The sequence below is a fragment of the Mixophyes fleayi genome, unplaced genomic scaffold, assembly GCF_038048845.1.
Source record: "Mixophyes fleayi isolate aMixFle1 unplaced genomic scaffold, aMixFle1.hap1 Scaffold_28, whole genome shotgun sequence".
Lineage (NCBI taxonomy): Eukaryota > Metazoa > Chordata > Amphibia > Anura > Limnodynastidae > Mixophyes > Mixophyes fleayi.
The window spans coordinates 272,260-286,493 of record NW_027446866.1 but is presented as its reverse complement, the minus strand read 5'-3'; positions in this window follow the sequence as shown (position 1 = coordinate 286,493).

Genomic DNA, 14,234 nt, shown 5'->3' with positions numbered 1-14,234 from the left:
CGCAGAGATGATAATAAAGTTAAGCAAAAAGGAGATTTCAGTCATAAATGATTTTCCGTCAGGGAAAGCGCTGAATAGCATGGAGAGGGAAAGTACCAGAGAGAGGATCAGTGAGCAACAGTGAGTGAAGTGCAGGGGAGAGAGGAGATCAAGGAGCAGACACAATCCACCAGGACTACATGAAGGACTTTGGCTACAGCCAATCAAGTGTTCAAGAAGAAGGTCAAGATTTCCCAACTACAACTCTTCAGAAACAATCTACCTGGATTAGAAGGACAGCGACCAACAGCTTCATTCCAGTAATTTTGGACTTACCAGGAACGAGTAAGTGGTAATATTAACTGATTTACTAATTAAAACCACAAAAAAGTTTTTATAAAAATACATCAAAGTCTTGTCGGTATAATTCCACCAAAACATTGTTACCTACAAACTCTCAGACAACAGTAAGGAGAGAGACTGAGATACACCCATTACAGATACAAATAGTGCTTACAACAAAAACTAATGTGCGCTGTTGTACGCCTCTTTTTTACTAGATAAAGATTGAAACCTAAGTATATTGAAAAATTTAAACCATTAAAACTAATTGAAAATCAAATGATCTCTCGACTAGGAACAAAGGATATAAGTTAATAATTTCAAAAGGCCTATTGTTAGTTTTGCATTATATGACTAAATGTATATATTATAATTTTAGGAAAAAGGGAAACTTCCCTTTACAATGCAGCGCCTTTAAACGCCGAAGACGCCGAACTCGCGGGTGTTGAAGAACCCGGAGCTTCATACATTTACCCCTTGGTGTGTTCCATTGTGGAATGCAGAGTGATGTCAAAATTTTCGCATTCCACGCATTAGGAGGTTTGTAGCATATCGTTGCGAGACGCTAAATCTTTGCGTCGTTACCTCCCTCCGTAATAAAGTTGTAAAGCACTATTGGTTGTGACGTCTTGTGATTGCAATTTGTAGAAAGGTCTTCTCAAGAGTTTCTGTGAGGGTCTTCCTGTTCCGTTATTTGTCATAACAAGTTTAGTGTGCAGATGTGTGGAAAATTCGTGCAATCCTCCTTCAGTGTGTCTACTTCCAACTCTTGCTCCCATCCTCTTCCTTTCGCTATTGGTGTTCCCCAAGGCTCTGTTCTTGGCCCTCTATTCATCTCTATTTACACATCTTTCAGCCTTCAATACCACCTCTACACAGACGACACCCAAATCTACCTTTCCTCCCTCAACCCCTCCTTTTTATTATCTCGTGTCCAAATACCTTATCTCCATCTCCACCTGGATGACCCAATATCTCCCTTTTTCTTAAAGCCTTCCAGTCTCCCACTTAACTTCCTACCTTTTCGTCTGCCTCTTTCCCCTTCCCTTATCCTCCATTCCTCCCTCTCTCCCCCGTGTCTCTCTTTCTGTCTACCCCTCCCCTTAGATTGTACGCTCCTTTGAGCAGGGTCTTCTCTCCTCCTGTCTTCACCACTTTTAACTCTGCTCTCCAGCTACCTCGCCCTCCTCTTTGAGGACCCTCTTCCCCTTGTCCCCCCTTGCTCCCTCCTCCCCCCCTGGGGGTCTCCCTGTCACCCGGGCCCTCCCTCTTGGACTCTGTCTTAGATGGATCTTCCCCTCTCCCCTCCCCCGCCCCCCTAGCTGTGCTTTGAGCTCACTGAGTTACTGTGCTTATTGTTTACTGTACTGTGCTGTCTCACCTCGTATTGTAATTTCGTTTGTCCCTGTACGGCGCTACGGACACCTAGTGGCGCACTATAAATAAAAATTAATAATAATAATAATAATCTCCAATTAGACATACATGAATCTGAGCTTATCAGTCCCCCCTTGCTAATGCCTTTACTGCTCCTCACATCTACCTCACAGTTGACAACTTTACTCTCATCCTTGTTCCCCATGCATGCTGCCATCCTGGAGTCACCCATCACATCCAGTCCCTCACACATTCTTGTTGCCTCCTCTAAAATGCGCCTCTTCTTCACTCAGAAAGTAACTAAAACCCTGGTCTATTGGCTAATTATTTCCTGCTTTGACTATTGTAAACTCCTTCTCACTGGCCTGTTCCCTCTACAATCCATCCTGAATGCTGCAACGAGACTACTCTTCCTCTACCCCACTCCGTGAATCCCTTCACTCCCCATGTTTGAAATTTATGTGTGTTTTAAGTATGCCTTGTGCTTGATTTACACTGGGTGAATTACATAGTACCTGGAAGTGCCAGTTTCATGCGTGTGTGCTTTGTGTGTAACCTAGCACTAAGTTCTTGGTCCTTGTTGACACTTAGAGTTGCCATTAAGCCAAAAGAGGGTGCCAATGTTATTAATAGAACAGAACATGACAGGGATAGGAAGGCCGGCATATCGTTTATGAATTGGTGGAAACTATAGTGACATTTTGGAAATAATTTAGGAACCACAAATCATGTTTTGAATCCTTGGTGCACCTCGATTTGCGCAAGTGTACCTATATTTCCACTGAGGAGCGTAAGTTTATGGAGCATGATGGTGGCACAGATTACACAGCTGGAGCAGATGAGTTGCACATTCAGAACATTATTAGTAAAGTGCTCTGCAGGAGTACCAACGCGCCAAGTTTTGCAGAGCATTGCAGAAATAAGACTGTTTGCTGTGCGATATTACTGTAATGAGATAAAGCGGTGGAGAGGGAACGTGTTCCTTTCAGTGCGAAGGTGCAGACTCCCGTTCCCACACTTATAAGATGTTTTACACTTTTAATGGGAACTATTTTGCGCCTTTGTGCTGAACTTCGACAGAGAAACGCCTTATGAGGTACACTCCAAGCAATGTAATAAGCAGTTTAACACACACACAACTGCCACCAGTAATACAGTACCAACGCTCACTCACTGTAAGAGTTAATTAAAGTCATCAATGATCCTACTCAATATATGTACAAAACAAACATGTAACTTAATGAGAAGGATGGTGGCAAAGTGATGAGAGGTTGGCCACTTGCTTGGAGTCTTCTGGCGGCAGGGTAGCTCACGGCCCTTACAAGGGCCCCCTGCCGCCGCTGCCGCTGGTCTTCTTGCTGGACGTCTTGCAGAGACGTCCTCTCTCTTCTCCGCCGACGGACTTCTGCCAAAATGGCGCCACCCGGCGACTTATATAGTCGCCGGCGTGACGTCATCAGCCGGCGCGAGCGCTGATTGGCTCGCGTCGGCGCCAATCTTTTGAATGGCCGGGCGCGAGCCGCGATTGGCTCGCGCATCCGGCCGCTGATTGGCCAGCGGGGAAAGATGAGCCCTGATTGGCTCATCCTTCCCCCGCGCACAGGACCTGCAAGAAAGAAGTTATACTCACCGCCGCTGGATCGATGGACGGGTAAGTCCTTCTTCTCTTCTTTCTTCCTGCTGGGCACCATCAGGGACCTCTTCAGCCCCTCCAGGGGCACAGCGCTGCCGGATATCTTCGCCCTCTTCACGGGCACCGGCTCCGGCATCTTCTGTCCCTCCAGGGACACATCGCTGGCGGGGGTCTTCAACGGAGACACCCCCACATAATTACGTTGCTCTAAGCTATGCTGGATATGTTTTCCCATTATCAGGCCATTTGGACACATTTATTAAATATGTGAAATAACCTTTATATTTCAATCATGCGGGACCAGTGAAGCATCTTGTTACATAAATTGGCTACTCCTACCTCAAAATATAAGAAAACAGTATACTTCTCCTTCTCAATGCAGCTAAAGCTCTCATTCCTAAAGCCTGAAAGTCTACTCTGGTTTCCAGTATCTCTGAATGTATTGCTAAGTTAATCTCACAAGGCATATGCAGGAAATCTGCTCCATAGCCCATTAAACATTAATAAAAACATATGTTCCTTGGAGCGAGCTTTCCCAGATTTATAAGGACCTTTTTTAGCCTGGTTTTAATATATATTGTGTGTATCTAATAAAGTAGGTTGTGCAGCTCAATTTATACTGGTGGTCAGAGATCTCTCTGCACACTTTCCCCACTCCCTTCTCATCCTCTACACCAGCCCTTTTATAATTTCTTCCTTTAGTACATGATTTTAATAGAGATGCTCAGGCTCAGTTTTCTGAAAACCGAGCCCACCCAAACTTAGGGGAGCCGAATAAGCTCGCGAGCCGGCTCTTTATTTTAGTATGTCCTCGGATATGAATAGAGGCAAAATGTCATTGTTACGTTGTCGGATCTCGCTGGTTTTGGATTCCATACGTACCATCATCCCCAGGAGATCCAGCTCCATTGCTCACACAGAAACAGGAGTAGCAGTGTTCTTGTCACTCTCCAGTCTCCAGTGACATTGCTCAGTGCCATTACTCAAAAAGAAACAGGGTTAGCAGTGTTCTTGTCACTCTTCGGTCTCCAGTGCCATTGCTCAGTACCATTGCTCATACAGAAACAGGAGGGGCAGCAGTCACTTGGCAAAAATTGACTGGAAATGATTGGAAATTAATGGTATTGAGGTTAATAATAATGTACAAAAAATAGGGAATTTAGAAAAAAAATCGGGATCCAAAACCAAAACACGCGAGGGTGGTTTTGCCAAAATCAAAACCAAATCCAAAACACAAAGTTAATGCAGATCCAAAACCAAAACCAAAACACGGGGGTCAGTGAATATCTCTAGATTTTAACCATGTGAACTCCTGGCACTAATTATAGGTAGGACAGATAACACCAGGCCTGCGGATGGACAGGGGAGGGCTGCCAAAATTTAGCCTGGGGGGGCAAGACTCGACTCAGCAGCCTATTATGAACATTTTAAAGGAAAAATTGCAGGTGGCCCAGTGACCCAGCACAAGGTAGCCTACTAGGGGAATTTATATTGCACATATGCTTTGTGCATATCCTGTAGTGTGTTGTATCTGTCTGCATAAGGCATGTGCCGTATAGGCAGAGCATACTTATACCCATATTCAACTAGATCTGTGTGTACTTGGGTACGGGCGTACTGCCATGAAATTTCTGTCCAATTTAAAAACAACGCACATTGCGTCAACTCTGCGTTCCGAGATAAATCAGGTGCAGAGGGCCAAAAACAGCGCTTTTTTACACTCCTGTCTCCCTTTCTCTTGGAAACAATGACTTACATCAATTCTTTTACATAATTCTTGTTTCTCATGACATTTCTAACATTGCCGACAATTATCAACTTTCTAAGTCTTTCTGAGCAGGAGAAATCGAAAAACATAGTCATTTCTTCATTGCCGTCCAAAAACAACGCTTTTTTACACTCCTGTCTCCCTTTCTCTTGGAAACAATGACTTACATCAATCCTTTTACATAATTCTTGTTTCTCATGACATTTCTAACATTGCCCACAATTATCAACTTTCTAAGTCTTTCTGAGCAGGAGAAATCGCAAAACATAGTCATTTCTTCATTGCCGTCCAAAAACAACGCTTTTTAACACTCCTGTCTCCCTTTCTCTTGGAAACAATGACTTACATCAATTCTTTTACATAATTCTTGTTTCTCATGACATTTCTAACATTGCCCACAATTATACACTTTCTAAGTCTTTCTGACCAAGAGAAATCGCAAAACATAGTCATTTCTTCATTGCCGTCCAAAAACAACGCTTTTTTACACTCCTGTCTCCCTTTCTCTTGGAAACAATAACTTACATCAATCCTTTTACATAATTCTTGTTTCTCATGACATTTCTAACATTGCCCACAATTATCAACTTTCTAAGTCTTTCTGAGCTAGAGAAGTCTCAAAACATAGTCATTTCTTCATTGCCGTCCAAAAACAACGCTTTTTTACACTCCTGTCTCCCTTTCTCTTGGAAACAATGACTTACATCAATTCTTTTACATAATTCTTGTTTCTCATGACATTTCTAACATTGCCCACAATTATCAACTTTCTAAGTCTTTCTGAGCTAGAGAAATCTCAAAACATAGTCATTTCTTCATTGCCGTCCAAAAACAACGCTTTTTTACACTCCTGTCTCCCTTTCTCTTGGAAACAATGACTTACATCAATTCTTTTACATAATTCTTGTTTCTCATGACATTTCTAACATTGCCCACAATTATCAACTTTCTAAGTCTTTCTGAGCAGGAGAAATCGCAAAACATAGTCATTTCTTCATTGCCGTCCAAAAACAACGCTTTTTTACACTCCTGTCTCCCTTTTTCTTGGAAACAATGACTTACATCAATCCTTTTACATAATTCTTGTTTCTCATGACATTTCTAACATTGCCCCCAATTATCAACTTTCTAAGTCTTTCTGAGCAAGAGAAATCGCAAAAAATAGTCATTTCTTCATTGGCGTCCAAAAACAACGCTTTTTTACACTCCTGTCTCCCTTTCTCTTGGAAACAATGACTTACATCAATTCTTTTACATAATTCTTGTTTCTCATGACATTTCTAACATTGCCCACAATTATCAACTTTCTAAGTCTTTCTGAGCAGGAGAAATCGCAAAACATAGTCATTTCTTCATTGCCGTCCAAAAACAACGCTTTTTTACACTCCTGTCTCCCTTTCTCTTGGAAACAATGACTTACATCAATTCTTTTACATAATTCTTGTTTCTCATGACATTTCTAACATTGCCCACAATTATCAACTTTCTAAGTCTTTCTGAGCAGGAGAAATCGCAAAACATAGTCATTTCTTCATTGCCGTCCAAAAACAACGCTTTTTTACACTCCTGTCTCCCTTTCTCTTGGAAACAATGACTTACATCAATTCTTTTACATAATTCTTGTTTCTCATGACATTTCTAACATTGCCCACAATTATCAACTTTCTAAGTCTTTCTGAGCAGGAGAAATCGCAAAACATAGTCATTTCTTCATTGCCGTCCAAAAACAACGCTTTTTTACACTCCTGTCTCCCTTTCTCTTGGAAACAATGACTTACATCAATCCTTTTACATAATTCTTGTTTCTCATGACATTTCTAACATTGCCCACAATTATCAACTTTCTAAGTCTTTCTGAGCAGGAGAAATCGCAAAACATAGTCATTTCTTCATTGCCGTCCAAAAACAACGCTTTTTTACACTCCTGTCTCCCTTTCTCTTGGAAACAATGACTTACATTAATTCTTTTACATAATTCTTGTTTCTCATGACATTTCTAACATTGCCCCCAATTATCAACTTTCTAAGTCTTTCTGAGCAAGAGAAATCGCAAAAAATAGTCATTTCTTCATTGGCGTCCAAAAACAACGCTTTTTTACACTCCTGTCTCCCTTTCTCTTGGAAACAATGACTTACATCAATCCTTTTACATAATTCTTGTTTCTCATGACATTTCTAACATTGCCCACAATTATCAACTTTCTAAGTCTTTCAGAGCTAGAGAAATCGCAAAAAATAGTCATTTCTTCATTGCCGTCCAAAAACAACGCTTTTTTACACTCCTGTCTCCCTTTCTCTTGGAAACAATGACTTACATCAATTCTTTTACATAATTCTTGTTTCTCATGACATTTCTAACATTGCCCACAATTATACACTTTCTAAGTTTTTCTGACCAAGAGAAATCGCAAAACATAGTCATTTCTTCATTGCCGTCCAAAAACAACGCTTTTTTACACTCCTGTCTCCCTTTCTCTTGGAAACAATGACTTACATCAATCCTTTTACATAATTCTTGTTTCTCATGACTGTCACGGGCACTAGGAGTCTTTACCCAGGGATCACCAGGTGATAGGCTTACCAGAGCAGTATAGGTGGTAATATGGTACTCTGGTAGCAGGGTGATCACGGAACAGGAAATAGCAGATGATGAGATGCTCAGGAAAGTCTATGACTAGCAGCACTGGCAATATGGAGGTAGTAATACACGAGGAACTGTATGGACAACGGACACGTGAAGGTAGTCAGTGGTCTGCGGTAGCAAGTTGTACCACTGCTATAGTGAGGAGGAATGTCCAACAGAAACGAGGAGGTGATGAGAGTCAGCGGTCTGCGGATAGCAAGTTGTACCGCTGTCTGAGTGAAGGAATGGAATCCAAGTGGAGATATCCGGGGAGTCAGTGGTCTGCGTTAGCAAGTTGTACCACTGCTATGTGAGAGGATACTGGAACAGGTGAAACTGTAAACAGGAGTCAGTGGTCTGCCACTAGCAAGTTGTACTACTGAATATATATGTGAGGAGGTGCACGGGGAGAGACTGCAACACAATATATACACGGGCACCTTGACTTTGATCCACAGTAATATGCACAATATAAATGTATAAATGACTGAACAATACTGCCAATATAGAAAGTCTCTTGAAGTAGTCCAGCATAAGATAACACAGTCAATGATGGCAATAGACTCAGCGGATAGCACACTCCAGAGGAGAACCAACACAGTCCAGCAAGGTATGCAATACACAGCACAGTCAATGAGAAGTATGCATACCGTGGTTCAGGAGGCAGTCAGACAGGAGTGCAGAGATACCTGAACGGCAGGAGGCCGGCAGGATGCGAAGTCCCTGGATGGGTGAAGCGGTGGTCTAGTAGGTGCAGCGCACGGGAAGGTAGACCAGCAGGGAACACAGGAAAGCGTGGAGAGCGGATCAGCAGTAGATGGATGAGTAGTGCTGAGGAGTAGCAGCAGCGGGTCTCTGCGGGAACACGGAGGTAGCCAATAGCAACCAGCAGGTGCAGTAACGATGGGACACGGGAGAGCAGAGTTGAACAGGCACTGTTGATCACGGAGAATAGCGGGTAGCAATAGTGGAGGCAGACTCAAGGAAACACGGGAGCGTTGACAAGGACTGAAGACTGAAGCGCACAGAGGCAGCGGATAGGAATCAGCCAAACAGTCACGATGAAACACAGACGGGTTGCAGGTTGAAGACTGTAGTGCACGGAGGCAGCGGATAGGAATCAGCTGGCAGTCACAATCATGAACAGGTGAGTGGATGTGGTTGAAGCCTGTAATGCACGGAGGCAGCGGATAGGCATCAGCTAACAGTCCCAATGATACATGGTAGAGTTGAAGTGATTAGAAGACTGTAGTGCACGGAGGCAGCGGATAGGAATCAGCTCACAGTCACGATGATTCAGTAGATGGTAGAAGTGGTATGGGAACCACAGTAGCAGAAGTGGTTTGGAAACCACAGAGGTAGAAGTGGTTTGGAAACCACAGGAATCAGCAGGGCTGAATAAACAAGGAAACACAGGAACACCTTCAGAGACTCATGGGGAATGAGACTCCAAGATCAGGCCATGTGGTGATGACCACAGGTGCTTAATATAGGGAGGTTGCCTGATCTGCCAATTAAGTTAAAGGAACATACACTGGAGGTATAGAAAGGGCTGCGCATGCGCAGTCCCTCAGGATGGAGGACGGCCACGGTTCCTAAATGTCCGGGAAGAAGCACTCACAGTCCGGTGAGTGACAGTACCCCCCCTTTTAAAGGTGGGCACAGAACGCCTGGAACCGGGCTTGTCCGGATTTTTGGAATAAAACTTCTTCAGAAGGGCAGGAGCATTAAGATCTTCAGCTTTGATCCATGAACGCTCTTCAGGACCAAAGCCCTTCCAATGAACGAGGAAACGGAGGACTCCTCGCGAAATTTTTGCATCCAATACCTCAGTAATCTCGAAATCCTCCTCCTGATGAACTTGAACTGGCTGCGGTGCTGAGGAAGGAGTCGAGAAACGGTTGATGATGAGAGGTTTGAGCAAGGACACATGGAAGGCATTGGAGATCCGAAGATTCTTAGGAAGAAGAAGTTTAACACATACTGGATTGATAACTTGAATGATCCTATATGGACCAATAAAACGAGGGGCGAATTTCATAGATGGAACCTTCAAACGAATATTTTTGGTAGATAACCAGACACGATCTCCAATTTTTAGTGGTGGAATAGCCCGCCTCTTCTTATCTGCGAAAGACTTATATTTGTTAGATGTCTTCTTTAAACAGGTTTTGACCTGAGACCAGATATTTTTGAAGGTCTGACAAGCAGTCTCCACAGCAGGAACTTGGGTGGGCGGGAGGGCAGGAAATTCCGGAAAAGACGGATGGTGACCGTAGACCACAAAGAATGGAGTTTTGGATGATGACTCATGGTACATGTTGTTATGGGCGAATTCAGCCCAAGGGAGCAATTCTACCCAGTTGTCTTGGTTGGCTGAAGAGAACATCCTAATAAAAGTCTCAAGATCTTGATTGACTCGTTCCGTTTGTCCGTTAGATTGCGGATGGTAAGACGATGAGAGTGCTAATCGTATGCCCAAGGTTTTACAAAGGGCCCGCCAGAATCTGGAAACGAATTGTACTCCTCTATCTGACACAATCTCAGACGGACATCCATGGATGCGGAAGATTTCTTTAATGAAATGTTCAGCCAGAGTAGACGAGGAAGGTAAACCGGACAGAGGGACGAAATGAGCCATCTTCGAAAATCTGTCTACCACTACCCAAATAGTATTGTGATTCTTACTTGGTGGCAAATCAGTAACGAAATCCATACTAATATGGGTCCAAGGCTTGGACGGAATGGGTAGTGGTCGCAGCAACCCTGCTGGAGTTCTGCGGGAGGATTTGAACTGAGAACATAAATCACAGGAAGCAATAAACTCTTTGACGTCTCTCCTCATTGAAGGCCACCAGTAACTACGAGAGAGAATCTCAAAGGTCTTATGTTCACCGGCGTGTCCAGAAAAACGAGAGGCATGGAACCACGAAAGGATTTTCCTCCTCAGAGTAGGAGGCACGAGGGTCTTCCCAAATGGTAGCATTTTGGTGGATGAAGCAGCCAGAGAAATACATTTGGGGTCTAGAATAGCATGGTTGGGAACCTCTTCTACATCAGAGGACGTCACAAAAGCTCGAGATAGAGCGTCAGCTTTCTTGTTCTTAGCAGCTGGTTTGAAGGTTATAATTAATTCAAAACGGGAAAAGAAAAGAGACCATCTTGCTTGACGAGGGTTCAAGCATTGAGCAGATTGCAAATATGACAAGTTCTTATGATCCGTGAAGATCGTCACCGGATGGCGAGCTCCTTCCAACAAGTATCTCCATTCCTCTAATGCAGCTTTGATGGCCAGCAACTCCTTGTCCCCGATAGTATAGTTTTTCTCTGCGGGCAGAAGACCCCGAGAGTAGAAGGCACAAGGATGTAATTTTTGTTGCTCCGAGCGTTGGGAGAGAATAGCTCCTAAGCCCACATTAGAGGCATCTACTTCTAGGAAGAAGGGGAGTGTCACATCAGGTTGTCGCAGAATGGGAGCAGACGAGAAGGACTCTTTGAGGATTTGAAAGGCTTGGAGAGCCTCAGATGACCATTGCTTAGTATTAGCCCCTTTCCGAGTTAAGGCCACAATGGGAGATGCAATGGATGAGAAGTCTTGAATGAAGCGTCTATAGTAATTGGCAAAACCTAAAAAACGCTGGATGGCACGAAGAGTAGTTGGCTGAGGCCAATGTAGTACAGCATTTACTTTGTCTGGATCCATCTTCAGGCCAACTCCGGAAACTATATACCCCAAGAATGGAATCTGGGGTAACTCGAATGAACATTTTTCCAATTTACAGAACAATGAGTTTTTCCGTAGTCTGGAGAGGACCTCTGCCACATGTTGGTGATGAGAAGGCAGGTCCTGTGAGAAGATCAATATGTCGTCCAGGTAGACAACGACACATACATATAATAAGTCCCGAAAGATCTCATTGATGAAACCCTGGAAAACCGCGGGGGCATTACACAGCCCGAAGGGCATTACTAAATATTCGTAATGCCCATCTCTGGTGTTAAACGCGGTCTTCCATTCGTCACCGGAACGGATTCTAATTAAATTGTAGGCACCACGAAGATCCAACTTAGTAAATATCCGAGCTCCCTTGATGCGATCAAATAGCTGTCACTCACCGGACTGTGAGTGCTTCTTCCCGGACTATTAGGAACCGTGGACGTCCTCTATCCTGAGGGACTGCGCATGCGCAGCCCTTTCCAAACCTTCAGTGTATGTTCCTTTAACTTAATTGGCAGATCAGGCAACCTCCCTATATTAAGCACCTGTGGTCAACACCACGTTGCCTGATCTTGGAGTCTCATTCCCCATGAGTCTCTGAAGGTGTTCCTGTGTTTCCTCGTTTATTCAGCCCAGCTGATTCCTGTGGTTTCCAAACCACTTCTACCTCTGTGGTTTCCAAACCACTTCTACTACTGTGGTTCCCATACCACTTCTACCATCTACTGTATCATCGTGACTGTGAGCTGATTCCTATCCGCTGCCTCCGTGCACTACAGTCTTCAAACCACTTCTCCTACTGTGGTTCCCATACCACTTCTACCATCTACTGTATCATCGTGACTGTGAGCTGATTCCTATCCGCTGCCTCCGTGCACTACAGTCTTCTAACCACTTCTACTCTACCATTTATTATTGGGACTGTTAGCTGATTCCTATCCGCTGCCTCCGTGCACTACAGTCTTCAACCTGCAACTCGTCTGTGTTTCATCATCGTGACTGTTAGCTGATTCCTATCCGCTGCCTCCGTGCACTACAGTCTTCAACCTGCAACCCGTCTGTGTTTCATCGTGACTGTTTGGCTGATTCCTATCCGCTGCCTCTGTGCGCTTCAGTCTTCAGTCCTTGTCAACTCTCCCGTGTTTCCTTGAGTCTGCTGCCACTATTGCTGCCCGCTACTCTCCGTGATCAACAGTTCCAGTTCAACTCTGCTCTCCCGTGTCCCATCGTTACCGCACCTGCTGGTTGCTATTGGCTACCTCCGTGTTCCCGCAGAGACCCGCTGCTGCTACTCCTCAGCGCTACTCATCCATCTACTGCTGATCCGCTCTCCACGCTTTCCTGTGTTCCCTGCTGGTCTACCTACCTGTGCGCTGCACCTACTAGACCACCGCTTCACCCATCCAGGGACTTTGCATCCTGCCGGCCTCCTGCCGTTCAGGTATCTCTGCACTCCTGTCTGACTGCCTTCTCCTGAACCACGGTATGCATACTTCTCATTGACTGTGCTGTGTATTGCATACCTTGCTGGACTGTGTTGGTTCTCCTCTGGAGTGTGCTATCCGCTGAGTCTATTGCCATCATTGACTGTGTTATCTCGTGCTGGATTACTTCAAGAGACTTTCTATATTGGCAGTGTTGTTCAGTCATATATACATTTATATTGTGCATATTACTGTGGATCAAAGTCAAGGTGCCCGTGTATATATTGTGTTGCAGTCTCTCCCCGTGCACCTCCTCACATATATATTCAGTAGTACAACTTGCTAGTGGCAGACCACTGACTCCTGTTTACAGTTTCACCTGTTCCAGTATCCTCTCACATAGCAGTGGTACAACTTGCTAACGCAGACCACTGACTCCCCGGATATCTCCACTTGGATTCCATTCCTTCACTCAGACAGCGGTACAACTTGCTATCCGCAGACCGCTGACTCTCATCACCTCCTCGTTTCTGTTGGACATTCCTCCTCACTATAGCAGTGGTACAACTTGCTACCGCAGACCACTGACTACCTTCACGTGTCCTTTGTCCATACAGTTCCTCGTGTATTACTACCTCCATATTGCCAGTGCTGCTAGTCATAGACTTTCCTGAGCATCTCATCATCTGCTATTTCCTGTTCCGTGATCACCCTGCTACCAGAGTACCATATTACCACCTATACTGCTCTGGTAAGCCTATCACCTGGTGATCCCTGGGTAAAGACTCCTAGTGCCCGTGACAGTAAGATCAGGCCATGACAGACCCAGATACGGAACCTACTGCTAAAGAGATGCTGCAGCATCTGGTCAGTCGTGTGGAGCAACAGGATGCTCGCCAACAGCTGTTACTTCAATGTTACCAATCGTTAACCTCCCAAGGAACATCTGGACAGACCGTTACAGCTAGTATTGAAGCTCCTGTGCTTTCCTCCGTTTCCCCAGTGCCATCCCAGGTGTCTACAGCTCCTACGCTTCACCTGCCTACTCCGTCAAAATATGACGGGGACCCCAAAACTTGTAGAGGTTTCCTTAACCAATGTTCAGTCCATTTTGAACTCCAACCTCAAAATTTTTCTACCCATCGTTCCAGAGTGGCCTATCTTATCTCATTGTTTTCTGGACAAGCCCTGGCTTGGGCCTCCCCTCTGTGGGAAAGAAACGATCCAATTCTACAAGATAGTGCCAAATTCATTTCCACGTTCCGAAGTGTGTTCGATGAACCAGGTCGTGTGACCTCCGCTGCTTCCAGCATTCTTCGTTTGCGACAAGGCTCCCATACAGTAGGACAGTATGTCATTCAATTTAGGAT